We start from the raw sequence: 25,980 nt of genomic DNA, 5'->3' as shown, positions 1-25,980 counted from the left end.
GAAGTCTTACTCTGCAGGTGGTGGGGCATCTGGCTATAGAGTGTCATTTGCCTGGAGATCCCTGCCACAAAGAAACACACACACACACACACACACACACACAAAAAAAAAAAAAAAAAAAAAAAGACAAGCTGCCCTGGCCACATTGAAATCGGAGCACACATATCACCAAATGTAGAATTAGACAGCATATTTTAAAATGACATGAGAAGTCCAAATCCTTTCCTTTGTGGAAAAGCCTGCCTCCAAGAAAGCAGCTTGTGAAGAAGTCACTCTGGTGTTGTTATAATCAGTAAGAACTACTGAATCTGAAAGGTCTTCCACGACTAGGGCATCCCTCACCCCAGATGTTCCCAATTAACACAGGCTCCCTACCTCTGGCTAAGAGTTAATTCTGCCTGGATGAGTTTTACTGTCACTGGAGAACCTGTCAGTGTCTTACTCTTAGACCCCTTCAGCATTAGCTGCTGATGATGTCTAAGGGTGTGGTAGCAGAATAGAGATGACTGATTGAGGCTTTGAAGCTAATCAAGGGTGTCTGAAGCCATGCTGGATAGTCTGTATGGAACCCTGTGCAGCCAGTGACCTGTCTCCTCACTAGATACAGACAACACACCCTCTTTATTCATTAGCTTGAAAATGACAGGCTTCTATATGGGGTGTTCATTTAAAAAAACTGTCATTGTGATTATAAATCTCCACTGCCAACTTGAGGAAATCTAGAATCAACTGGGAGGGAGATGTGCCTATGGGCACATGTGTAAAGGAATATCTTAATTAGGTTAATGAAAATAGAAAGACCTGCTCACCCACCGGGTAAGTATTTTCCTTTTGAGATTTTTCCACTGTTTTCCACAGTGTTTTTCCATCTTTGGTAAATGAAGGTAATATTTCACTCTTATAGTCAAAATGTGGGTCACTCAACCCTGCCCCATCCTCAGCCTGCATACTCACCATTATTTGTCATTTACTTTCTTTTTTGAAATATGTGTATGTGGAAGTGAGTTTGTGCATGAGTACAGAAAGTGGTGGAAACCTAAAGATGGTTCTAGATCTCCAGAAGCTAGAACTAGGGGCAATGGTGAATATCTGACATGTGTGCTCAAAACTGAAATCAGGTAGAACAATAAGTCCTTTTAACTGCTGAGTCATCTCTCCAGCTCTATCTTTCCTTCCTTTTCTTTTCTTTTCTTTTCTTTTCTATAATAGATATACTTACAAGTGTAACATAAAATCAAAGAACAATTTTAAATTGGCATTTTTCTGACAAGTAAAGGTGCTAGACATTTTATAGCCATTTGTGTTTCTCCTTTCAAGAACTATATATTTGGCTCATTGGCCCATTTATTGATTTTCAGTTTGGTGGTGGTGTGTATGTGTGTGTGTTCATGTGTGTTTAGTTTTTATAGTTCTTCATATATTCTAGACATTACACCTGTGTCTGAGTGATGTCTGTTGTCAATATCTCTTACCAAGCTAGGCTTTTCATTATTATGTCTGTCCTTAGTGTCATTAGCCATTACTCACACAACAAAGACAATCTCAATTTATCTTTTTCCAGAATCTTCTTTGGCTGAAAGAAACAGCCATACAACAATAGCCTATTCTAGGTCATCATTTTTTACTCACTATCTCTATAGAGCAGGGCTTAGAAATGTGAAATGAATCAGAAACTGTAGTCTCCGACTGAAGATTTAGAAAGAAATGTGTCAAGAAGGACATGAACATTATTTTTAATGAGGAAACCCTGTCTCAAGACCTCCCCCCAAGTATCATCTTTAATATTTAATTTTCTCACTGTTTCACTCTGTGTCTCCAACTACTGATGGTAAGCTTCATAAGAAATTAGGTTTGTTGTGCTTTTTAGCCACTATATGGGTATTGAGAATGCAATCCATGTGTTCTGGAAGAGTAGCTGGTACTCTTAATCTCTGAGTCATTCATCCAGCTCCTGAAATGAAATTTTATAGGTCTAGAATATTTTTCTACTGTATAAAATTACCTTATTTTATTCTCAATATTTTCTAAAATGAGTTTTGATTATCATATATTTATTCTATAAAATGAATCTACAAGAATTCATATTTTTGCTATATTGTATAATATATATCTTCAAATTATGCTGCCACCTATACATTGGGTTTCAGGTTTGATCAGACTTGACTCTCCTGATTTTAACCTTCTTATGATGTCATGTAAGGATTTTTCTTTTGTTTGGTGTATTTATTTATTTGGCTGTACTTAACTTATTTCATTATAAAGTCTCCATGGTCATCAATGTCAGAACAAATCACAAAATTCTGTTCTTCTGCCTGGTAGGGTTTTTAGGGTCTTTTAAGTACAGGGCATACATATAGGAATAATTTGACATCTTTGTTTTCTATCAGTATCTTTATATGATTTTCTATTGCTCACTGCTCTGACCAGAATGTCACATGCTGTCTTGAACTGTGAGAATGAATTGCCTTGTCCCATTCCTGATTTTAGGGGATATGCATTAATATAACCTTAGTTAAAGATTTTTTCAAACTTCATTTTCATAATATTACAGATGCTCATCTTTCTGCAAGTTTCATTTTCAGCCCAAGATTGCCTCCTCGTTTCATATCTATTTATTCTTTTTCTCATTCTCCTCTTCATTTTCAACTTTCCTTTATGTCCTCTTCCTCTTCCTGAACCTCTTCCTCCTTTCCCTTGTCTTCTTCTTCCTTCTCCTCCTCCTTTTGCCCCTTGTATTGTTTTTTTTTTATGTGGCTGGACCCCAAGTCTTGGATACACCAAGCAAGTTCTGTACTATTGATCTATATCTGAAGCCTTCAAGACCTGCTTCTTGAAGGTAGAAATTCAGAACTTCAGTATTTGTGAATGGCTCACCAATGATACTGTTATGTATGATGGCTAGGTGTCTGTGCGGTTACTTGTTTACATGGGGCTCTAGTTACACAGTTCCTAGCCTTTTAAATATGTGTGTATGCATTACTGAGAATGTTTATGCATATGAAAGACAGAGGACAGCCTTAGATGTCATCCTTTTAGTGTCTATCTTGTTTTATGAGACACTTTTCCTTGGAACTAAACTGCCTTAGATATGGTGGTTGGTCAGAAAGCTCCAGGGATGCTCTTTTTATGCTTCTCCAGTGATGAGATTAAGTGGGCACCACCATGCCTATTATTTTTAATGCACATTTTGCAGTTTGAAATTAGATACTCATGCTTTCCTTATGCATTTGTGGCAAGTAAGCACTTTGAAATCTGAAACATTTTTTCATCTCCAAATTCTGAGATTTTAATTGATGTATTTAAGCTAGCAATATTTTTACCTTAAAAACAAATCTTTAAGCCAGGTTTTTTTAAATGTGAATTTGCAGACCACAGTTTTTTTTTAATGTTTTTAATTTCAGTGTTTTAATTTTTAAGATTTTAAATGATATATGATATATGTATGTATATATGTATACATGTATGTTACTTGCTTGTGAATGATCATGGTGTCAAAGTCCACTGAAATCAGAGTTATAGGCAGCTATGAGCCCCCTGACATAGGATGTTGGGAACAAAAGTCAGGTTTTCAGAAAAACTAGTACATGCTCTTAACCATTACGCTGTTTCTGTATTCCATTAACATGCTAGAGCAGGCTCATACTAGCCACTGAGAGCTGACTGGAAAAATTTCAGCAATGGACATAATGGTGTATGCTTTTCATTTTAGCACTGAGAAGTAGAGATAGGCTGATATTTTCAAGTTCTAGGCAAGCCTAGTCTACATAAAGACTTTGAAGCCACCCAGAATTTTGTAACCCAGTTAATAGGTTTGTCATTATTAAAAATTAAGTAACATAGATAGATGAGAACTCTAGATTATTCTGGAATGGCTGCACAGTAATATCTTGTGCAATGGTTAATGTAGTCACTAATATGACAGGATTTAGAATCATCTTAGAAACATCTTGGGACACTATGCATGAATTTCTAGTGAGGGTTAGTTGAAGTATGTAAACTCATCCTGAATCTGGGCTACATAATTCCCTGGGCTTCCTGACTGCATTCTGACTGTAGATAGACTGTGACTCACTGCTTCATATCCGAATGCCATGACTGCTCTAACATGATGGGATGCATCACCAAACTGTGAGCCAGAATACCACCCTGAACCTTACTTAAACTCCTGCTGTCAGCTGCTTTGTCAAAGCAATGAGACTACCTGTCTCAAAGAAAAAGTGCTAGGATATTGTTCTAATATGTTCAAGACCCTGAATCCCGCATGTATGGAATATATATATATATATATATATATATATATATATGATGTATATAAATGAAAATACATATTATGAATAGAACAAAATAAATGATGTAAACTTTAATTACACATCCTATGTTTTAAAATGATAATAAATATTCAAGCCACACTCATTCTCAGTTATTGTAAAATGCTTTTAGTTGATTATTTGGGCTATAACTTTATTGTAGAAATATTATTGTTTATTCTAATCATTGGGTGTAAGTTTTGTGTGTGTGTGTGTGTGTGTGTGTATGTGTCTCCAGAGTTAAATCTTGAGTTTTGTTTCCCAGGTGCCATCCTCTCTACTTATGGATACAGGGTCTCCCATTGTTCTGGAAATCACTCTTTTAGCTAGGCTTCCTAGTAAGTGAGCCTCAGGGATATTCGTATCTCTGCTTCACTAGGAAAATAAAAATAAAAGCAAGTTTTCTCCAGTTCTCCTGAAAGTAAAACACATGTCAAATCTGCTAAACAAAAACTTTTTTCTTTCATCACTCACAATGCCAGGATAGAGACTGGAAACAGAAAAAAATGGGTTTAAGATTCAATGGTTCACCACTGTCACCACCTTCACACTTGCTTCTTGACATGTTGAATGTGTCCAGTTCCTTCGGCACCACTTAAAATTCTCCCACCACCTCCCGTATCTCCAGATTGTCTGGATGATCATGATGCTCTGGGAAGTATACTAATCTCTTGGTCTATGAGTGGCTGTCATACTATTATACGTGTTTTAGACAAAACAACACAAAATAAAAAACCCGAAAAAAACAAAACAGCTACATAGAAATTAAGCAGTTCAGCTCTCTCCCAAGGTGGCGGTCTGTTTTTGTCTCTTGTCAATATGAAGAAAAGTGTCAATATTGTCTCTGTAGACACTTAGTTAAGTGGTTTATCATTACCCTTTTCTAATCCTGGGGTTCCATACCTAAAGAGCTAAGGAAACGTAATCAGTTTAAGGAAGCAAATGGTGGAAACATGACTGCACGGAAATCAATCTGCCAAAATTTTGACTGAGCACAATCATAAAATTGTAGCCTTCTCAGTATGTCAAGAGGTTTATTAATGCTTTAAAAATAAATCAGTCCGTTTTTTTGAACAAGAAAAGAAGCAACTTAATGAAAGGTTTATTTTGGCCCACAGTTTGAGGGCCTAGTCCACTGTGGTGGGGAATTATGTCATCAGGACCATGAAGTAGCTGCTCACATGTGCCTGCTGTTATCAAGCAGAGGAAGATGAACACTGGTGCTCAGCTCAGCTCACATTCTATATTTTGTTCATTCTAGGATGCCAGCCTATTGAATGCTGCCACCTATGTTTACTGATGAGTCTGGCTTGGCCATGTAAGGCACAGTATGATGTGGTATTCTCTTCCTGGAACAGAGCCAGCAGGATGTAAACCTCCATGATTGTTGATGGTTGCTGTGGGTATTAGGCTTATATTTATTATAGTGTACATATTTTAACATCCCTTTTTAAAGAATTCGTCTCTTGGACAAGGTTAATGACTCCATGATAATCAGAGACATCATCAGTCCAGAAGCTGAGGGAATGTCAATGTCTCAGCAAAATTGTAGAACACTGTGACCTTCAGGACAGCTCTTAACACTGTGGGAACGAGCTCCAAAAAAACATTGAATTTGAAAATACATACTTTCTCACCTATGCAAAGCATAAAGATGAAGTATGAAATATATGAGGGACTTTGTTGGTTGTAATTTCAGGTTGTAATTTGTACCCAGCTAGGTTTACAAAGACAGATTTCTGAATTCTTTTGTAAAATGAAAATAGAAAATTTACTTGCTGTCCTTTTCTTAAGAGTCAAGGATGTAAGGTCATGGAATAGTGATTTGTGGGATGTTCAAGAGGAACATGGAATAAATAACTGAATTGATATGTAAATAAAAACTGGGCTTTTGGTCTGCATGTGATTAGCTATCAGAAAATAATAGTTAGACTCTGAGATTTTTTTTTCCTAGTGAGAACTGAGCTTTCCGGAAATCTCTTGAGATCAAACAGCTCTTCAATTTTTTTTTTCTAACAGGATTTCTGACTTTAGTTGGAAATCCCAAAAATTATTTAGAGGTATACAGAAGGAAATCTGTTCTAAGAGCAGAGAAGAACACTTTTAGAATGGTTTCTGGCTTTCTGCTTTTGAAGAGAAACTCCAAGAATTATTATTAGAGTTTTCCTAACAAGATTTCTGTCTTAGTCAGAAAGCCCAAGATTTTATTTATAATAGCGTTTTTTTTTTTTTTGTTTTTTGTTTTTTTTGTTTGTTTGTTTTTTACTTTGGTCAACAAACCAATGAACTATTTTGTGGGCTTTTAGAAGTTTTATTAGCACTGTGTAAACCAGGCAGTTTTTAGAATAGCAAGTATAGCTGTCAAGAACAGAGCAGAACACAGAAAGCAGTCTGAAAAACTCTCTTGAGCAGAAGACCCTCATACACACACACACACACACACACAGAGAGAGAGAGAGAGAGAGAGAGAGAGAGAGAGAGAGAGAGAGAGAGAGAGAGAGGTGCAGAGACAGAGTCTAGAAAGCCATCTTGAGCAGAACAAAGGCTATGAGCTTGATCCCATGATTTGACTTAAAGTCGTTTATTTTGCTTCCATCACCCCTTCTCTAAGAACCCTTCTTTAAGCAGAGGCTGATCCTTGGCAGTTTCCAGGGGTCTTTCTGTTTCAATCAACTCAATCTACAACTCCCGCACAGACACGCTCACATGAGTGTTTCCATTGTACTTCTTTCTAGATCCCATTAATCCAACAGGTCTGACTTCGCCATGTCTGAGGTTAGGGTCTTCTGTGTAGTTGCTGTACAATTGCTGTACAGAATTTTTATATAAGCTGTTGCCTTTTATTCATCCTACCTAGAAAATGATCCACTGACCACGTGGAGGTAGCTCAGCAGTTTAAAATTTTCCTGCAGTTGTTCTGAGCTTCTTACCCTGACTTATATGGAGTGGCTCTCAACTGCCTGTAACTCCAGCTCCAGGGCATTCAACAACCTCTGCTGGGAGCTATAGTCAGGTACATAAATACAGTTTAAAAAGGAGTAAAATCATTAGAAACAGATATGTCTGGCTGTGTGATCTATGAGTATGGCTTAGGAAAGACTGTGACTGTGGTAATGGAAAAGGGAAATTTGGGAAAAAGAATCAGAGTAAAAAATAGGCATGGTTAGATGACAGATAACATATGAAAGGTGAAAAATTTAATTTTATAAACACGAATTTTGTATTTTTAACTGTAGAATTTTATTTATTAAGTAATGAGACTAGTAGGAAGGGATCCATCACTCTAACTTAGTGATTATTAGCAGTCTTCTGTGTTTGGCTTCTCTGCTTTACTGAAGTATTTAGAGTGAACTCTAGTCATTGTCATGTGTCAACCCTAAATAATTAAGCATACCTCTCAAATAGATTATCTAATGTAGCCATTAATAATGTAGTACATTATTAATGTAGCCATTATGATTTCATAGTAACATACTTAAAATTACTAACATTCAAACCTAAGTCAGACAGAGACTTTTATATTTCATTGTGTTTTATTTTGGTGTGTGTGTGTGTGTGTGTGTTGTGTGTGTGTGTGTGTGTGTTGTGTGTGTGTGTGTGTGTACTTGAATGCAATGGTACACAAGGGAATTAATTAGAGAATAATTGTAGAACTTGGATATCTTCTTTTACTGTTGATTCTGTGGATTGAACTGATATTAGGCATTCAGAACAAACACTGCCTAAGACATCCTGCTGTGGCCCTCAAACTTATTTTTGTGATAATGGCTTTAATGAATCCAGAATATTTTTCTAGAGTGGGTTGCCAGTAAACACCAGGGATTCTTCTGTTTCTATGACTCTCTCATCACTGAAATGACACTTGTGTGCCAATGTACACAGATTTTTAATATTTGTTCTAGGAAATCAAATCTGTTCATTCATGTTTATATGATGACATTTACTGATGAATTTATTCTACCTAATTATTCAGGCTTTCTCTTTTAATAGACAAGGAGCAAATTTTTAGGCTTTGCAATCACCATGCAAAATTAAAGAGTTTGGACTATTTCTGTGGGGGACACCCAAGATGTCATTCACTATCCTTGGCTAGCCTGAAAATTGTTATGTAGAACAAGCAAGATTTGAACTCACACAATTCACCAGCTTCTGCCTCCTGAGTGCTGACATTGAGAATGTGTATCACCATAGCTGATTAGATTTTAAAATATAACATAAGTTGTATGTAAATTATATATATATATATACATTTATAAATATATAAATTTTATTATATATATATATATACATATATATATTATAAAAATCTAAAAATTACTTTTAGCTTATAAGCTATACCAGAGCAGGAAGGGTATTTGTCTTGGTTCCCTCAGCTGTAGTTGTCTGGATGAAACAAGACCTTTCCTTCATTTTTTTTGCCTTTATTCTTTTTTGTTACCCCTATCTTAACAGGTACATGTTCTTTATCATTGTCTCACTTAGAATTCCACAGCAAATCCTCTCTTGGAACCTGATCCATGACTATTGCTTATACTGCTGGACTGTTGTGCTAGGAGCTGATAGGTTAGAGACATTTTCTTTAGAAACTTTATAACATTAAAAAACATAACTTAGAGACATTCTTCTTTTTTATTTATTTCTTCTACTTAGATGCCCAGCAAATTCGATAGAGTCTCTTACATTGAGAACCACCATTTTCAGTTGGTCTTCTCTAGAAGTACACTTAGATGAAAACGGGTGATGTGTGTCTCCTCTACCAGGCTTATACTTGATTCCAATTCCAGACAAATGACAATGAAGTATATTTACCATGACATCTCAGGTTTTTGTAGGTAGGTGTCACATCTGTACACTGTTGTCAATGGAGATTGGCACATATAAATTGGTTGGCAGCTGTTTGGGAGTTGCTGTCTCAGCCCCAGCACCACATGGGAACTGGATTGTGCTCATGCATGTAGGCCCCATTAATACTGATGGATGGGTTCAGGCTGACAAGTAAGTGGGTGACTTGTCATTAAATTTGTAGGAATATCCAGAGCTGTAGTTTATCTGCAAAGTTTGGTATTTCTCATGAGATGTAAATCTCTAACTAAAATAGCATGAGGCCAGGAAAGACTTTTCTACGTGGTTCCCTTTTCCCTCATCTCAACCCTAGAAGGACAAACATAGAAAAAGATCAGGAGAGCTTAGCACTTGTGGTTTGAACAAAAATTTCTTAGGCTCAGATAGTTGGACAATCCGTTCCCAGATGTTGCTATATAGGGGTAGTCTTGATGCAGGAAGTATGTCTCTGGGTATAGGCTTTGAGAATAAAAATCTCATGACCTTTCCTGTTTGGTCACTTCCATGCCTGTTTTGTTCTGTTTTGTCTTCTCACTAAGATAGTGTCCTTTTGAAAATTTTGTCTTATTATTTTACATGTATGTGTGTTTTTGCCTGTATGTGTGTTTTTACATGTATGTCAGTGTATCATGTATGAGTAATGTCCTGAGAAGCCAGAAAACAGCATTAAATCCTGTAGAACTCGAATTATAAACAATTGTGAACTGCAATATAGATGCTAGAAATTGTATTCAGGTCCCCTGAAAGAAAAGCCAGTTTCCTCAATGACTGAGTCAAAATTTCAGTTCCAAGACTATAGACTGTTATCCAACTGAAATTGTAATTCAAAGTAAAATCATTCTTCCTTAAGTTATTTTAGTCATGGTGTTGTACCTTAACAACAGAAAATAAATTGCACTCAATTATGCCTGTCTTTCCCGAAGGCTCATCAACTTGATATATGCTGAAAGTAAGTTGTACCTTGCATTAAAAATTAGACTGAACTTCTAAATGAATAAGATCAAGCCTTTAAAACTAGAATGGAAGCACTTTAATTTGCCACAAATGGCCACGAAGTTATGAATCCAACTATGATGTCCCCCAGCAGGAGATAGAGAGAAGGGCTGTGAATGAACCTAGCTGGTGGCAGGTATTGAGAAAATGAAAGACTCATATTTACTGCCAATGTGATTTGGCTATGCATCTCTGTTGGTGTTGGGTTCTCAGGGTGCCACCTGGATGCTGCTCAGAAAAGACAGAATGCCATCATTGATATGGGATACCAGCTCATTTTCCCTAGTGAGAAACAGTGGGGCCTGGCACTGATGATTTGGGCCTCAATATTCTCTGTATCCACATGGTGCTGGAAACTGAGAGGTGTTGAGAACAATAGCCTAAGAGTCTGTTCCAGTTTGGAAGGAAATGGCAGAGCCCAGAACAGGGCAGAATCTGGTGTGGTTCCAAGTGAAGGCTGAAAGTAAGAAAGGGCCAGAAGAAAGGACTTCTCTCTCGGAGATTTAGAGGAGGCTCTTTAAAATAAAGGCTTCCTTGCTTGTTAATCCTTGATGAAGGAGACATCCCTTGCTTGTCCATATAGCTTTACTAGTGGTGGATATGAAAATATACATCTTACTTAGTGTGAACCAAGGAATATAAACAGCTTCAGGAGATGATGCACTGGAAGAAAAGCTCATTCGCTAAACACTCTGGGTCTATCTAGATATCTCATTAGCATGGAGATCTCTAGGTTTTATTCTATGAGACTGGTTGTTATGACCCTCTAAATGGTGTGTCATGATATGTGTTCTAGAACAGGTAGAGCCAGGCTGGGTGCTGGTACCAATGCCTAACATTCATAATTATAAGGTTTACTGGAGCTTTTGAACCTGCTTCAAACTTACCAGTTCCTCTGTCTGGTGGCATGGTCCAATTGTCTCAAAGTGTTTAGGTTGCACATCAAGCCAGTTACAAAAATGCTTTTGAGAGAATTTTTGAACGTTTTTGACATGGGGGAACATGTTGGAGCCAACAAATATCAAATCACATTGCACTGAATGTTCAATTAGGGTTATCATATCAAGACAAGACACCAGTGCGCTGAAATTCAGTAAATAATTTCTTACTATAAATTTTTCCTATGTAAACTCAAATGATATTTAGGCTCCTATGGTTTTTTTTTGTGTGTGTGTGAATGTCTGTACAGGCCAGATGTCAACATTTTGTGCGTTTCTCAGGTAGCATCTACTTTTTAAATTTTTATTAATCATTCCATTAATTTACATCTCAAACGATATCACAGTTACCACCTCTACCAATCCCCATCCCATGATATTTCACTTCCCAGTTACCACTCCACCACACCCCCATTACACATATGCCCTCCCCCCTTTTGCCTCAATGAGAGTGTTCCCCACCTACCCACAGTCTCTCACCCACCTCTTCAGCGTCCTCTTACTCTGGGACATCAAAGCTTTCTGGTACCAAGGGCCTCTCCTCACATTGCTGTTTGGCAAGGCCACTCTCTGCTACACATGTATCTGCAGCCAAAAGTCCCTTTAGGTGCACTCCTTGGTTGGTGGTCTACTCTCTGGGATAACTGCATGGTCAGGACAGACTATGTAGTTCTTACAATGGGGTTGCAGTCCCTCTCCATTCCTCCAGTCCTTTTGCCAGCTCTTCCACCAGGTACCCTGCATTCAGTCTGATGGTTGGCTCCTAACATCCACTTCTGCTTGGTCAGTTGCTGGTGGATCTCACCAGGAACTACCACACTTGGTTTCTGTCAGCAAGTGCTTCTTGACCAAAGCAACAGTGCTAGGTTTGGTGTCTGCAGACATGATGTATTCTCAGGTGGGGTCATTCTTAACTTGTTTCTTTCTTCAGTCTCTATTTCATTTTTTGGCCCCCTTCTTTCTTTGGACAGAAACATTTCTGGGTTTAAAGAACTTTGAGTTGGGTGGGTGGCTCCATCCCTCTACCCCAGGGGCGTGCCTATCTACTGGAGGTGGTCTCCACAGGTTCTACCTCCTCCTTCTCTGAAAATTACAGCTAAAATCAATCTCATTGGGTCCTGGGAGTCTTACATTTCTCTGGTGTCTAGAATCCAGCAGTGGCTATACCCAGTTCCTCATCCCTGTTGATACCTATTTGTATTCAATTTCCTGACCCTCTGTACTTCTCTCACATCTCCTCCAGATTCCACAGATTCAATGCAACCCCCAACAAAATTCCAATTCATTTCTTCATAGACTTAGAAAGAGCAATTCTCAAATTCATTTGGAATAACAAAAAACCTAGGATAGCAAAAACTATTCTCAACAATTCAAAAACTTCTGTGTTAATTACCATCCTTGACCTCAAGCTATACTATAGAGCAATAGTGATAAAAACTGCATGGTATTGGTACAAAAACAGGCAAGTAGATCAATAGAATAGAATTTATGACTCAGAAATGAACCCACACACATATTTTGTGGAGAAAAATCTCGCGGGCGGGGGGAAGGGATTCCAGCGACAGAGTCTCATGGCGGTCCCGCATCAGGGCTTCCTGCGCTGCCAGCGGAGGATGCCACATTCACGGAGCTGTTGGTGGGCAGGCCTGCGGCTGCATCGGCAAGGTTCCAGGGTTCCAAAAGCTGGGAATCAGGCGGAGAGACCATGGACACGTAGAGTCCGGTTTTCCAAAGCTTTTATTGTTCATGGCATGGTGAATGGGCACAACTGGTAGCGCTTCTCCCCGCCCAAAGCCAGGGGAGACCAGTCTTATAGGAAAGGGAGAAAGGGGAGGGAATAACTTAATTAGCTACACCCCTGGCCTTTTGATAATTCATTAATATTTAAATCTCTGGAGGTAGAGACTTGTTAATCATGCCCTCTACCTGTGCCCTACATGACTGAAGGTAACAGGTTAAATGGAGTTACCTTGTCCAAGGCCCAACAATATTTGTTCTTTGACATAGAAGCTAAAACCATTCAGTGGAAACAAGACAGCATTTTCAACAGTGGTGTTTGTTCAACTGGTGACCTGCATGTAGAAGAATGCAAATTGATTTATACCTATCTCCTTCTACAAAGCTCAAGTCCAAGTGGATAAAAGACCTTCACAGAAAACCAGATACACTGAATGAAATAGAAGAGAAAATGGGGAAGAGCCTTACCTACATGGGCACAGGGGAAAACTTCCTGAACAGAATATCAATAGCTTTTGCTTTAAGAGCAACAAAATATAAATGGGATCTCATAAAATTACAAAGCTTATATAAAGCAAGGGATACTATCAATAGGAAAAATGGCAATGCATAGATTGGAAAAAGATATTTACCAACCCTACATTTGATAGAGGGCTAATATCCAAAATATACAAAGAACTCAAGAAGGCAGACTCCATAGAAAAAAAATCACCCAATTAAAAAGTGGAGTACAGAGCTACATAGAGAATTCTCAACCAAGAAATCTCAAATGGCTGAGAAACAATTAAATAAATGTTCAACATCTTTAGTCATCAGGGAAATGCAAATCAAAATGATCCTGAGATTCTATCTCACACCAGTCAGTATGGCTAAGATCATAAGTGCAGGAGACAGGATATGTTGAAGAAGATGTGGAGAAAAGAGAACACTCCTCTATTGTTGATGGAATTGCAAGCTGGTAGAGCAACTCTGGAAATCAGTCTGTAAGTACCTCAGAAAATTGGACATAGTATTACCTGCAGACCCAGCTATACCACTCCTGGGCATATACCCAAAAGATGTTCCAACATATAAAAAAGACACATGCTCCTCTATGTTCATTACAGTCTTAGTATAGTAGCCAGAAGTTGAAAGAAACACAGATTTCCCACCACAGAAGAATGGATACAGAAAATGTAGTAGATTACATGAAAATTTAGTAGTATACGGAATGAATACAGCAATTAAAACAATGACTTCATGAAATTTGCAGGCAACTGGATGGAACTAGAAAGTATCATACTGAGTGAGGTAATCCAGACACCAAAGGAATCACATGGTAAGTACTCACTAATAAGTGAAAAATACCTAAAAGCTCACAATGCATATGATACAGCCTACGGACCATATGGAGCACAAAAGGAATGAAGATCAGGGGGTGGATGCTTCAGTCCTGCAATGGGGGTAGGACAGGATGATTGTGGAAACAGAAGGAGATGGGGACAAAGGAGAGAGAAAGGTAGAGGAGGAAATAAGGACAGCAGAATCAGAATCTGGAGGAGTATCTACTTTTTTTTTTACTTTTAAAATCTTGATCTATTTATGTATTAGTTTGGTTTTATGTACAAATGTGAATGTCAGAAAACAACTTACAAAAGCTCATTCACTTACCAACTTGTGCGCATGCTGAGCTGCCTAACAAACTCCCCATTTCCATTTTTTTAGACAAAATCCTCCTACTATTTAGTTCTCCAAGCATGCTAGCTTGGCTGGTCTATGAGCCCTAGAAATATGCCTATCAACTTCTTCCTAGTACTGAAATTACAGGTACACACCTTCACATCTGGCTTTTAAAAATGCTCTCTCTCCCCTCTCAATCTCACTCTTCCTTTTCCTACTATTTTTCTGCTCCCCTACACCCTGTCTCTTTAAGTGTGTGTGTGTGTGTGTGTGTGTGTGTGTGTGCATTGGAAGAGTTCCTGGTGCCTCTAGAGGTCAGATGAGGATCATGGATCACAGACACTGGGTTGAAGATGGTTGTGAATCTCCATTTGGATCACAGAAACTGAACTCAGATCTTCTGCAAGAGCAACAAGGGCTCTTGGATCACAAATCTATCTCTCTAGCATCACTCCTCACCCCCTTAAAAGTTCACACATGATAGATAATATTTTGTCAACCTTATACAAGTTAGAGAAGAGGGCTCCTAAATTGATAAAATACCTTCATAAGATTGACTTATATATAATCTCTCTGTCATTTTCTTGGTTAATGGGTAGCCCTCCTATATACCAACCCAAAATTGGCTTGGGCCTATTATAGTCTGTTGGTATTGAGTTGTATAAGAAAGCAGGTTGACCATGTTAGTAAGCAGCATTCCTCCATGGCTTCTGCTTCAGGTCCTGTCTCCAGGTTCTCGACCTGATTTCCCTGGGTGATAGGTTTAAGTATAAGATTCAATAAATCCTATTGTCCAGAAGTTGTTTTTCATCATGGTGTTTTTTTACAGCAATATAAGCACTAACCAAGCCATATGGTTGTGAGGATTGAATTTATGCCCTTATGCTTGCAAGGGAAGCAAATGACTGAGTTATTGCTTCAGCTAACAGGTTACCTTTGTTTAATGAATACAGCAACATTGAAACTTTATAGTATTTACAAGCTCTTTGTTCATCAATACTTAATCAGAAATATGGGGATGGAGTAATATGTAGTATGATGTGTGAATGATTAGGAGATTGATAGTATTCATGCCACCAGAGACTGAAGGTAACAACTGTAAATACTGCTCACTAAATATTAGAATATTCAGGTGGTGAGATTGTGAGCTTCAATAAATTTACACTAAAATCCTTGAAAGACAAGCATGGTATATCACCCCTATCTTTCTGAGTCCAACACGGCCATGTGCAAGGGGTGATGTGACATGGTTCCCACCTTTATAACAGAGATTCAAGGGTATTGGGCTCCACAGAGGGTGATGGTTGCTAGGTGTGAAGCTTATTTGTATAATAATGCACATAACTTACTTTATGTTCTCCTTTCAGTAAATACTACCCCCCACCAAAGTTATCAGGGAATGTTCTTTGTGCCAAACTTAATGACTCCATGATAATCAGAAGCATCATGAGTCTGGAAGAAGATATGGCTATGTTCTTAAGAAAATAAGAAACACTGTGACCTTCAGGACAACCCTTAATTCTTTGGGAAAGAACTCTAAAAACATGAGTCCAAAAAGATATGTGGCAGCAGAGCTTTTTGGATTAACTGTGTGGAGAACCAGTAGGAGGAGAACACAAAGCTATCAGCTTGTGCCCATGATTTGACTTCTTTATACCACTCCCAAACATCCTTAAATCAGAAGTGCTCTCCAAGCTGTTTCTTCACACTATCTCAGAGCTGGAAAAGTGGAGGCACGTGCTGAGAGAAGGAAGTTTGGGCTACTTTGATGTGAAGACTCTTTGAAAGTCATAGTTTCTGTGAGCTCCAGCAGCAGGAGGAGAGGCATTACCTTAGGAACTGAGAGAGACGGAGGCTGAAGGTGAAATCCTACAAACATGTATAATTTCTGTGCAGCTTCAGAGTCCTACTTCCTTATACCATTGTTCTAATTATGCAGGTTAGAGATGACAATGGTGTCTTCATGTAGTTATAAATGATTCTGAGCTGGGAAGCCTTTGAATCTGTGGAATAGCCACTGGGGAAAAAAGTGAACATACAGTCTGGGATTGTGGAAATATGTCACAAACAAACAAGAAATTCTTTCCTGAAGTTGAAAAAAAACTAGTATATATTCAATGACAGACTTGGTGTCTGGTTAGAAGAAGAATCTCCCTTGATTATATCCAATTCTTCAGAAAGTTTCAACAGTTTTAAAAGCTAGTATTAATTTTCTCTAGAATTGATATTTGACAAAAATCAATTAGATTCTGTTTTCCTTCTCTATTCAGTCAGTGTGTATAGACAAACTCACAACATACAATAACAGTGAAGAGCATTATTAAAAATGAATGGAGTTCCAGGTCTTATAAAATCATAGACTGGAACTAGTAAATTGAGGGATGGAGAGGTCCTGAGGATTACATAATTCTCAATTCTTTACTGATCATATGAAATCCAGAAGTAAGAAGATTTGCCTAATATTGTAGGACCTGGTATAGTCAGGCTAAGTGTGACACTGTGTTCTGGCCCCTACCATACTAGTTGGCAACTTTCTCTCATTTAACATCACTCAAGATCACATGTGTTGGGAGGTTAATAGAGGAGGCTCAAGGAGTAGTTCTTGAAAGCACACCAAATAAAACAACTCTACTTCTGATACCAAAATTGTTTTGTCAACATTCACTTTATAATTCTCCAGTATCAAGTAGGCACCTAACAGTTAATGATGGTTTATCCCTTTAATCCCAGTACCTATGAAAGACAGTCAAGTAGATTTCTGTAAGTTTGAGAGCAGCTTAGTATACACAGTGAGTTCCAGGAAAGCAGTTGCTACACAAAGAAATCCTGGCTTGCAACCTATCCAATAAAATTATGAACTTAGTTTTACAGATTTATGGGATTAAGTCTGTTAGTATATGCATATAGTGTGTAATGATTAATCAGGTTAGTTGACATTTACCTAAAATACTTAATATAAAAAGTGATTGGCATGTAATTATAAACCCAGGTGTGATAACAGAGGTTTGAAAAATGAAGAAGTTTTCCTGTCACCTCAGTAGTATCAGCTTCATTTGCTTACAGTTCTAGTGGAGTTTGTTATGAATAAAGAAATAATCTTTTACATTAAGAATGTAGTTATAGTCCTAAACATTTTCTCCTGTTTTTGTAATATTTAATACATGCTACTCATCTAAGAAAACTTCATATATACATCCTTAAATCTTGACAGGTGAATATACAAAAATACACAGTGATATACATATGTGTGTGTGTGTGTGTGTGTGTGTATTCTCAGACATACAGAGACACATATACATTTACAGAAGGACAAATATGTATATAGAGTGGTAATGTAATAATCAACAAAACGTGTTAGTGTTTCTATTGATGTGAAGAAATAGAATAACCACAGTAACCATTAAGAGGAAAACTTTTTTTCTTTTATTTAATATTTTATTTACATTTAAGATGCCATCCCCTTTCCCCATTTCCCCTCCCTAGAAAACCCCTGTCCCGTGTCCCCCCCTTTCCTTTTTTGCTTTTATACAATTTTTTAAATGTTAATCAAGGATTTATAAGTTTGGTAATGCTCAATCAGAAGTGTAACCCAATACCCAACCTAGATATAAAAACCATCTTTGACTGGTGGAGACCTGTGAACATCTGCCTCCATGCCCCCTCTCTCTTTCTCTCTCTCATCACCTAGCTTCTCCTCTCCTTCATCTTCTCTCCTTACTCCATCTCTTAAGAGGAAAACTTTTAATTGATGCTGACTTACACAAACACTTCAGAAATGCTTTTCCAACTGTTCTATTTGAGGTAGGAGATAATCAGGTCCTGAACAGAGCTTTTGATTGCATTGCATATCTTCACAAATGCTAGAAATTGAAATACCTGGGTGAAATTATCTACATATTTAAAAGAAGATTGCTTTGTAGTTCAAAGTTGACCATCACGAGATATATTACACCAAGCCTGTGTATTGATGTTTGGGGCAGAAATTGCTGAAAGTTGGGTAATTTCTTGGTCAATTTGTGAGTATCACACTCACCTTTGTTCACCTTCTCATTGGCTCTTCTTACTTTCTTTCAGGTTTTAACTCATTCTGGCTCATGTGCTCACATCACTGAACTTCATCACTCTTTCTTTCTTCTTGAGTGTCACTTGTTGCCAGGACTTCTCTGTGTAGCATATCTTTTCATTATTCTCTCTTCCTTTATGGATTTGATCATCAGTGTAAACTAAAACCTCTGCTGAGGAAGTTGTGGAGGAGAAACAGGATGTGAATATATAACTCATGTCAACATTAGGGTGGTAGGAGGGTCAGAAACACCTTAGAGTGTGGGGAAAGGAGGCTGACAGGACCATAGATATCCCTTGAAAATAGGTAAAGCTGAGTGTAGGGAGTAGGATGGGGTAGAATGAAGCAGGAGGAACACAAGATCTAGGCCAACCTGGTCTACATAGTAAGATCTTGTCAGAAAAGAAAAGAAAGAGGAAGGGCAGAGGGAAGGTAGGCAGAAAGAAAGGAAGGGAGTATGAATAAAAGGCGGAGTGTGAGAGCTACTTATGTTGAAGTGGTAAGGTGTAAAAACTGCCGAGTATTTGCTTCAAAGCAAATGCTACTTAAAAGAAGAGCTTGTTTTGTTATATGACTACATTTGTTTAAGGGAAAAATACTTTTTTGTTACTCAGTTCCATCTTGGGAAACTGTTTTGTGTATTCAAGACAGCTTGTGACAGTGTATTAATTATGCATTTGAAGAGTAAGTCTTATGAAATTCAAGTACAGATCAAGTATTGCCAGTAAAAATTAGAATCTGGAGTGACATGAATCATATATGTAAAATAGAATCCAGACCTAGAAAACTTAGTACAAAAAGAAAGTAATAACATCTCAATATTCAGGCTGGGAGGGGGTCTATTTAATCTGTCTCACTTATGTCACTCACATAGTATGGCCTAGGTCATCCAACAATAGCAGTCTGCACACTGGAGATGCTGAGAATCTTGTAGTTGCTCAGTCCATGATACTAGATGCCTCATTAGTCCCAACCAGGTTCTGATGGCCTGAAGCATCCTGGGGAGTTGTTGGTCTTCAGTTTATATTGGAAGGCCAAAAATGTTGCAGTCTGACACCATCATCATTGTCATTGTCATCATCAATATCACTTTCTTCATTGTCAGCAGCAACAGCAGCAGCAGCAGTGACAATATAGATTCACGAATTGACAAGCAGTGACAGCAGGTAGGTAGTCTTGAATTATCCTTGAACCACTTTTAACTCAGCTTTCTACAGAAAGGTACTGCCTACTGTAAGAGAGGGTCTTTCCTGTCAGCTAATTCTTTCTGGAAACACTCTCACAGACCCACCAACAGGAATATTTCTTAGTTCTTGACAGATCTCGCCAGGTTGACAGTCAAGGCTAACCATCCCAAAATTGTTTGTAAAATATAAGCATTTTGGCCTTGGAATTCTATTATTTTCTAAAAATTTAGTGGGTTATGGTGCTCAAAATGTTGAGAAGGCAATCTTTTCGTGGGCTTAAATTGAAGCATCATTATGAATTAATTTATTTTAATTTTATTTGTATATGCACATACATGTATATGAGCCAGGGTGTAAATGTGGAAGATAGAGGACAACTTGAAAGAGTCAGTTCTCTTTTTGCCAGGTCTATTCTGGGATCAAACTCAGTCTTCATCAAGATTGGTACCAAGTGTCTTTATAAACTGATTCATCTTGGTAACCTCCTTCTTGGAATTTTAAAATAAAATATATAAAACATGGATCTGGAGAGATATTTCAGTGGTTAAGAGTACTAACTGTGAAATCATGAGGACCAGAATGTAGATCTTGTCACCCACATAGCAATCTGGCTTCTTCAACATGTAGGATGAGCAGGTGCTATAAATTAGGACTCCTTTGTTCTTTATATATACAAAAAAATTAAAACAACAAAATGGTCCTTCTTCCTTACCGCAGGCATTATTAGATTGGTTTTATTTTCATTTCCTTCTTCTTCTTCTGACCAGGGCACAAACATGGTCTACGTCACTCAGGAAGGAGCTTGAAATTCCAAGTTCATAATACAAAAAAATGAAGTGGTACTTAATATTATTTCTAGTACTTCTAAATATACCAGGCACTTCAGAACATCTGGAAAGAATAGACTTTTATTTTAAAATAACTTAGATTTATCAACTATAGGCACAACAATGAGAAATAATTATACATAAGCAATAAAATGATTATGCTATAAAAGTCTTAATGAACAATCTAGTACAGGACATCCCCCTCTTTGTTTTTCTCCTTCACCTCCCCCAATCTACAAATAAATGGAAAGAAATTTTACTTGGGGGCTTTTTTTCTAAGGTAGCCTAAAAATTCCATTAAAAAAAATCACTTACAGAAGATATGTCTATGTTTATTATTAAAATCAAAGAATACTGGGAATGCACCCAGTTATTTTAGCTCTTTCTTTTTTATTTAATTTTCATTTTATTTTTAAATAAAAGGACGTCAAAGTGGCAAGAATGACACTACCTATGATATACTCCATCCCCCAATAGCTTCTGTGTAACATGGAGAAAGGAAGGCCCAGCAGTGGCACCTACACTTGGAATGGCTACATCATTTTCTTGCTTGTGGGCTGCTTGATGATGAATAGTGAGAACGCTACACTTGCTGTGGAATGTCTGATGACAGAAACAGAGTCCCAGGTACTTCCAGATGTGGGAACTGTTTCACCTGTAATGTCTCTAACATCAGTCCATGCTTTGCCAACCCACATTCAGTGAAAAAAACCCATACAATAGCTTATACCTCCTTAAGCAGGATCCACTGCACTTAAAATGCAGATAGTTTTGAGGAACTATTTGCAAAAAAGGTACCTGAGTAAATGAAAAATAAAAGGTTGACATTTATAAGAGTTTCTACCCAGTTGATATAGTTTTGGCCAAAGTTAACCCCTATGGTGATTCACAGCCCAATTACCTGCTGAGCACAACTGAACCTGAATTAGTAGTGGTAGCTCCCATCAAATCAGGTGTCCAGATGGTTCTTATTAAATGGTGTGAGACACAATGTCCTAAGACCTGCACTAAAGAATTTTAAAACGTGGCTAGAGTACATCCTGATTTCTTATAAATCTAATCATACTTTACCTCAAATAGGAAGTCAATTAGTTTCAAGGGTATGTGCATGAACAAAAGTGTCAAGATGACATGGTCTTTATTAAGGCAGCTGCAGACAGCTGGCAGCTATCTCTTAAAAATCTGCCAGAAGTATATTCATGTCATAACAAGCATCCAAGGCTTCTGCACCTGAGTCAAGAACACAGTTAGTTCCTAAGTTTGAGGCCAGCCTGGGCTAAATCATTAGACTCTTTCAATTCAAAAGACAAACAAAAAATGTACTGTATCTGAAACACCATTCTCGGCAAAGAGTGATTTTTATTCTTTTGGCTGGTGAATCACATTTAAAGGCATTCAGTGAAAAAAATCCATACAATAGCTTATGCCTTCTTCATAAATATGTATATATGTATTTTTCTATGACTCAAAAATATTCTTTGAAAAATATTTTATTTTTATTTGTATGTATATGTGTATTTGCATATGTGCATGTGAGTGTATTACCTGAGGGACCATAAGATCCCCTGGAACAAGAGCTACTGATGGTTGTGAGCTGCCACCATGTTTCTAGAAATTGAACCTAGATCTCCTTCAAGAGCCACAAGTTTAGATCTCCTTCAAGAGCCACAAGTCTGTTTCACAGCTGAACCATCTATCTAGACCTAACGTAGAACTTTTGATGTTTCTACTTCTTTTCCAGACTGCTAGGATTATAGGCATATACCATCATGCCTAGTTTATGAGGTACTGATGAAGTGTACTAGGGAGTCACCATTAAACAAAGACCAACCCCCAGCCCCACCCCCAGCCCCACCCCAGCCCCACCCCCAGCCCCACCCCCAGCCTCAGCCTTAGCAACTGGACTGTAAACAAAACAAAAGTTACATTCCTCTTGAAACCAAAGGACTCCCTTTTACAAGGGGAAGAAATACACTCCCATTGGAAGGAATTAGCCATTGTCCCTCTTTCCTTACTCCAGCCCCAAGAGAAATCCTGAGTTAATATGTAGTAGTCAGCTTTATTCCTTAGAAGCAAGAAAATCTGATACAACCTTGTTTTATATTAGCCAGATTTCCAGTGATCTAATTATAGCCTAAGTTCAGGGCCAAAGGAAAAGGCAGGCACTGCTGCATTTATTATTTTTGCTACAGGGGTTTTCAGAGCACCTAGTTAATATTGATTCCTAATTTTATGACCAGATCAGGGCCTTAGCTGGCCCAAGAGCTCCTGCAGCTGATCTGTGATCACAGAAAACCAAAGATATAGGTTTCTCCTGTACTGTGTCAGGATGCAGTCTTCATTTCTGTATCAACAATGTCTCTATAATTTAACCTACAGAGTTACATAGTTGTAGCTTCTATGCTATTGCCCAAAGAGGCCCAGGCCCATTAGAAATATTTCATACATTAAACATGCATAGGCATGCTTTTATTTTGTCTCCATGACTGTTAATCATCCTTGCCTCAAAGAGGATTTTTGCCCCTCAGACTTAATGAAGTTTTTCAGAAACTGACCTTTTAGAGAATTTTAGTTAAGATAGTTTTATTTTTACCAAACAGTACTTGTCAGTGCTTACAATGGGGCAAGCAGTTGTCTACAGGAAGGAATCAGAAGTTCAGCATTATCTCTGTCCTGTCATATTGGAGACAGAGTTCCTTATTCTGTTTTTCTTTCCTATGTAACCCCCAGTACATCTGAAGTAAGCTTGTTAATGATGTTTAATTAATGTACAATGCTTGCTATTTTTCTTTTTTCCTTCATAATGGGTTGGGCTTTTCTGTGATACAACTTTTGGAGTATCCCTGCTTCTATAAGAAATAGAATCTCCCATCGACACTCCTGTTAGTAACCCCAGTAGATGTCATTGATTTACCAAATTGAACTTTGGTGCAATTGCTACCTTGGTGTGTTTTGAGTTCAACATCTGGGGTGAGTAAACGTGTGTGTGTGTGTGTGTGTGTGTGTGTGTGTGTGTGTGTGTGTGATGTCTCCCCAGGAAATGTGTCACACAACAATACCACAAAGGACTTTGTATTCTACCTACACCTTACATATGACCTGGTTATTCTACCACTAATGATTTACTAAACAGAGATGCAAGTCAATGTCCACATAAAGAACTCAGGAATTTACTTTAGTATATGTTATTTACTATAACTAAAAACAAGAAACAGTCTAAATGTCCATTATTAGGTGAATGGATGTACAAACTGTGATGTCTCATAATGGAAAACCTTCACTAGTGAATGATCATGACGTGTTCCATTCTACAGTGCAGTTGCCTTTTAGAATCATTGTGCTGAGTGAAAATAGCCAGGCTCATCTTGCTTAGATGGCTCAGTGGGTAAAGGCACTTGTTCTGAAAGTTTGAAGATATGAGTTTGTTACCTAGAACCCACCTGAAGGAAGGGGGAGTGAACTGACACAAAGTTATGATTTGACCTTCATTTTTTATGTCATGTCATGCAAGACAGTTATAAGAAATGATTTGGGAATGCTGGTGAAGTGATTCTGAGTGTGTGTGGCTCTTGCAGAGGACCAGAATGGGCTTCTTAGCACCCATATCTGATAGCTTATGATTGTTTTAATTCCAGCTCCAAAGCCTTGACTTTCCTTCTGTCCTCTACAGTTATTTGCTTTCATGTGCACCCATACATTCACACACACACACACACACACACACACACACACACACACACACACACAAAAAAAAAAATTAGGTAAACATCTTAAAAGTTTTAAATATATATGAGTGTTCTGCCTGTATATGCTGTACCCATGGAAAGCAGTGTAAGTGTTCTCTTCTAGGCCCCCTGTCTGGTAAAGTTCACCTCAGATCAGTATTTAAGTTCAATGGACCAACCATTCTTTTGTTCTCTTGACACTTGCCCATAAGCTGCTACCACCTGGGGGCATCTCAATAAGTCATATGAGGCAGTGGACCATGATACCAGACAGAAGAACTGGTGAGGTTTCCCCATGTACAGAACCCTGATTAATCTCATTATTAAAAATAGCAGGAGTTCTAACTATCTCTTAATCAGGTTCCTATCTTGGAGCTTGTGACCACGATACCCCACTATACAATCAGTCATGTAGGGACAACACCTGAAGTCCTTCTTCATACAAACAGACCATCCCTACCATGTCAGGCTGAACCAGTGGGAGGCATCTACCCCTAGATCCCACTCCATACCAAAACTCTTTATAAGGTCCCTGTTCACAAGGAATAAACTACATGAGATATTTCACCAAAGATCATCTGAGGGTGCCTGTTTTATTGAGCTGTAACACTCCACAGAAGAGTTTTCTCTCCTAAAGCATTCCTCTGCCCCACCCAATAAGCTGGGGCTGAGTGTGTCAACCTAGCTACACACTGCTCGTTGGCTCCAGCTCTGGCTCTTAGCTGGCAGATGCCTCTTACTGGCTACTAGTAAAACTCTCAGGAAGAGGTCTGGCACTCTGCCTTACACTGGATTTCCATCAGATTGCTGAACCACTTTGGTCTTTCTGGCAATGGCCCAAGCTCTGAAAAACCTTTCATTCTGGCCTGCAAGACTAACCTGTCCCAAATATGCAGACTGATAGAGTCATACTGTTTTTCTTGTGTGGGCTCTTCTATCACAGCATGATTCTGAGGAATGACCTATGGCTAAACTGTTTTTCAGCAGAAGCATCATATGAAGGAGATAAATAGGAAACTGTCTAGCTCAGTGAGTTGCATTAATGGGGATATAGGAATTGTAGTTGCCCTCAGACATGGTTGCCTTCCACACAAATTTATATTACAGGACCTTTTGAGTCTAAGAGTTGATTAGCTCTGATGTGTATGCATGAGATGAGGAAGGTCATCAGAGGGCAGATTAGGAACTAAATTGTGGTTCCCATTTCAAGGTCATTTGAGCTCCTCTAATTTAGAGGCTGATGTTGGTTGGCTTTTGACGTAAACTTTGGCTGGAATCCACAATATCCTTGACACTGGTGTGATGTATTCTTGGCTTGCCACCAGAAACTCTAAGAGTTGAAGAAGTGGTAAGGATAACTTGATAAAGCCCATGCCATTCGCTCTAGTCTTCCACACCAATTCTTTGGTTAGTGTCAGCCAGATCTCTCCAGAATCCTTGGATCAGATGTGTCCATTCTTTTGCCATTCCCTTAGTCCTTTGTGAGTAGTAGATAAGGGCAGCCAGATACAACATTATAAGTGAAATTTACAGGGCATTCATTGAGAAATATTGAATGAACTCTATTCAGTACAAGTTGCAGAATTTCTGGCCAAGAGAGAACTGTTTCTTTGCAATTTTTGGACAGTTTCATTTTAAAATGTCCTATTTATTTTCCCAACCATGGTTGTAGATGGAAGATGGTACCATGTTCACAAATTCC

The 25,980-nt window shown here is 38.2% G+C and overlaps 1 pseudogene; it reads left to right on the top strand.

The window, feature by feature from the left end:
• The first annotated feature begins 20,994 nt into the window (after positions 1-20,994).
• LOC117716586 (exosome complex component CSL4-like) lies at positions 20,995-21,607 on the top strand (annotated as a pseudogene).
• The last annotated feature ends 4,373 nt before the right edge of the window (positions 21,608-25,980 follow it).

This window comes from Arvicanthis niloticus, chromosome 10 (genome assembly GCF_011762505.2).
Source record: "Arvicanthis niloticus isolate mArvNil1 chromosome 10, mArvNil1.pat.X, whole genome shotgun sequence".
Lineage (NCBI taxonomy): Eukaryota > Metazoa > Chordata > Mammalia > Rodentia > Muridae > Arvicanthis > Arvicanthis niloticus.
Note: the sequence above shows the minus strand (reverse complement) of the source record. Positions and strands in the feature narration are given on the sequence as shown.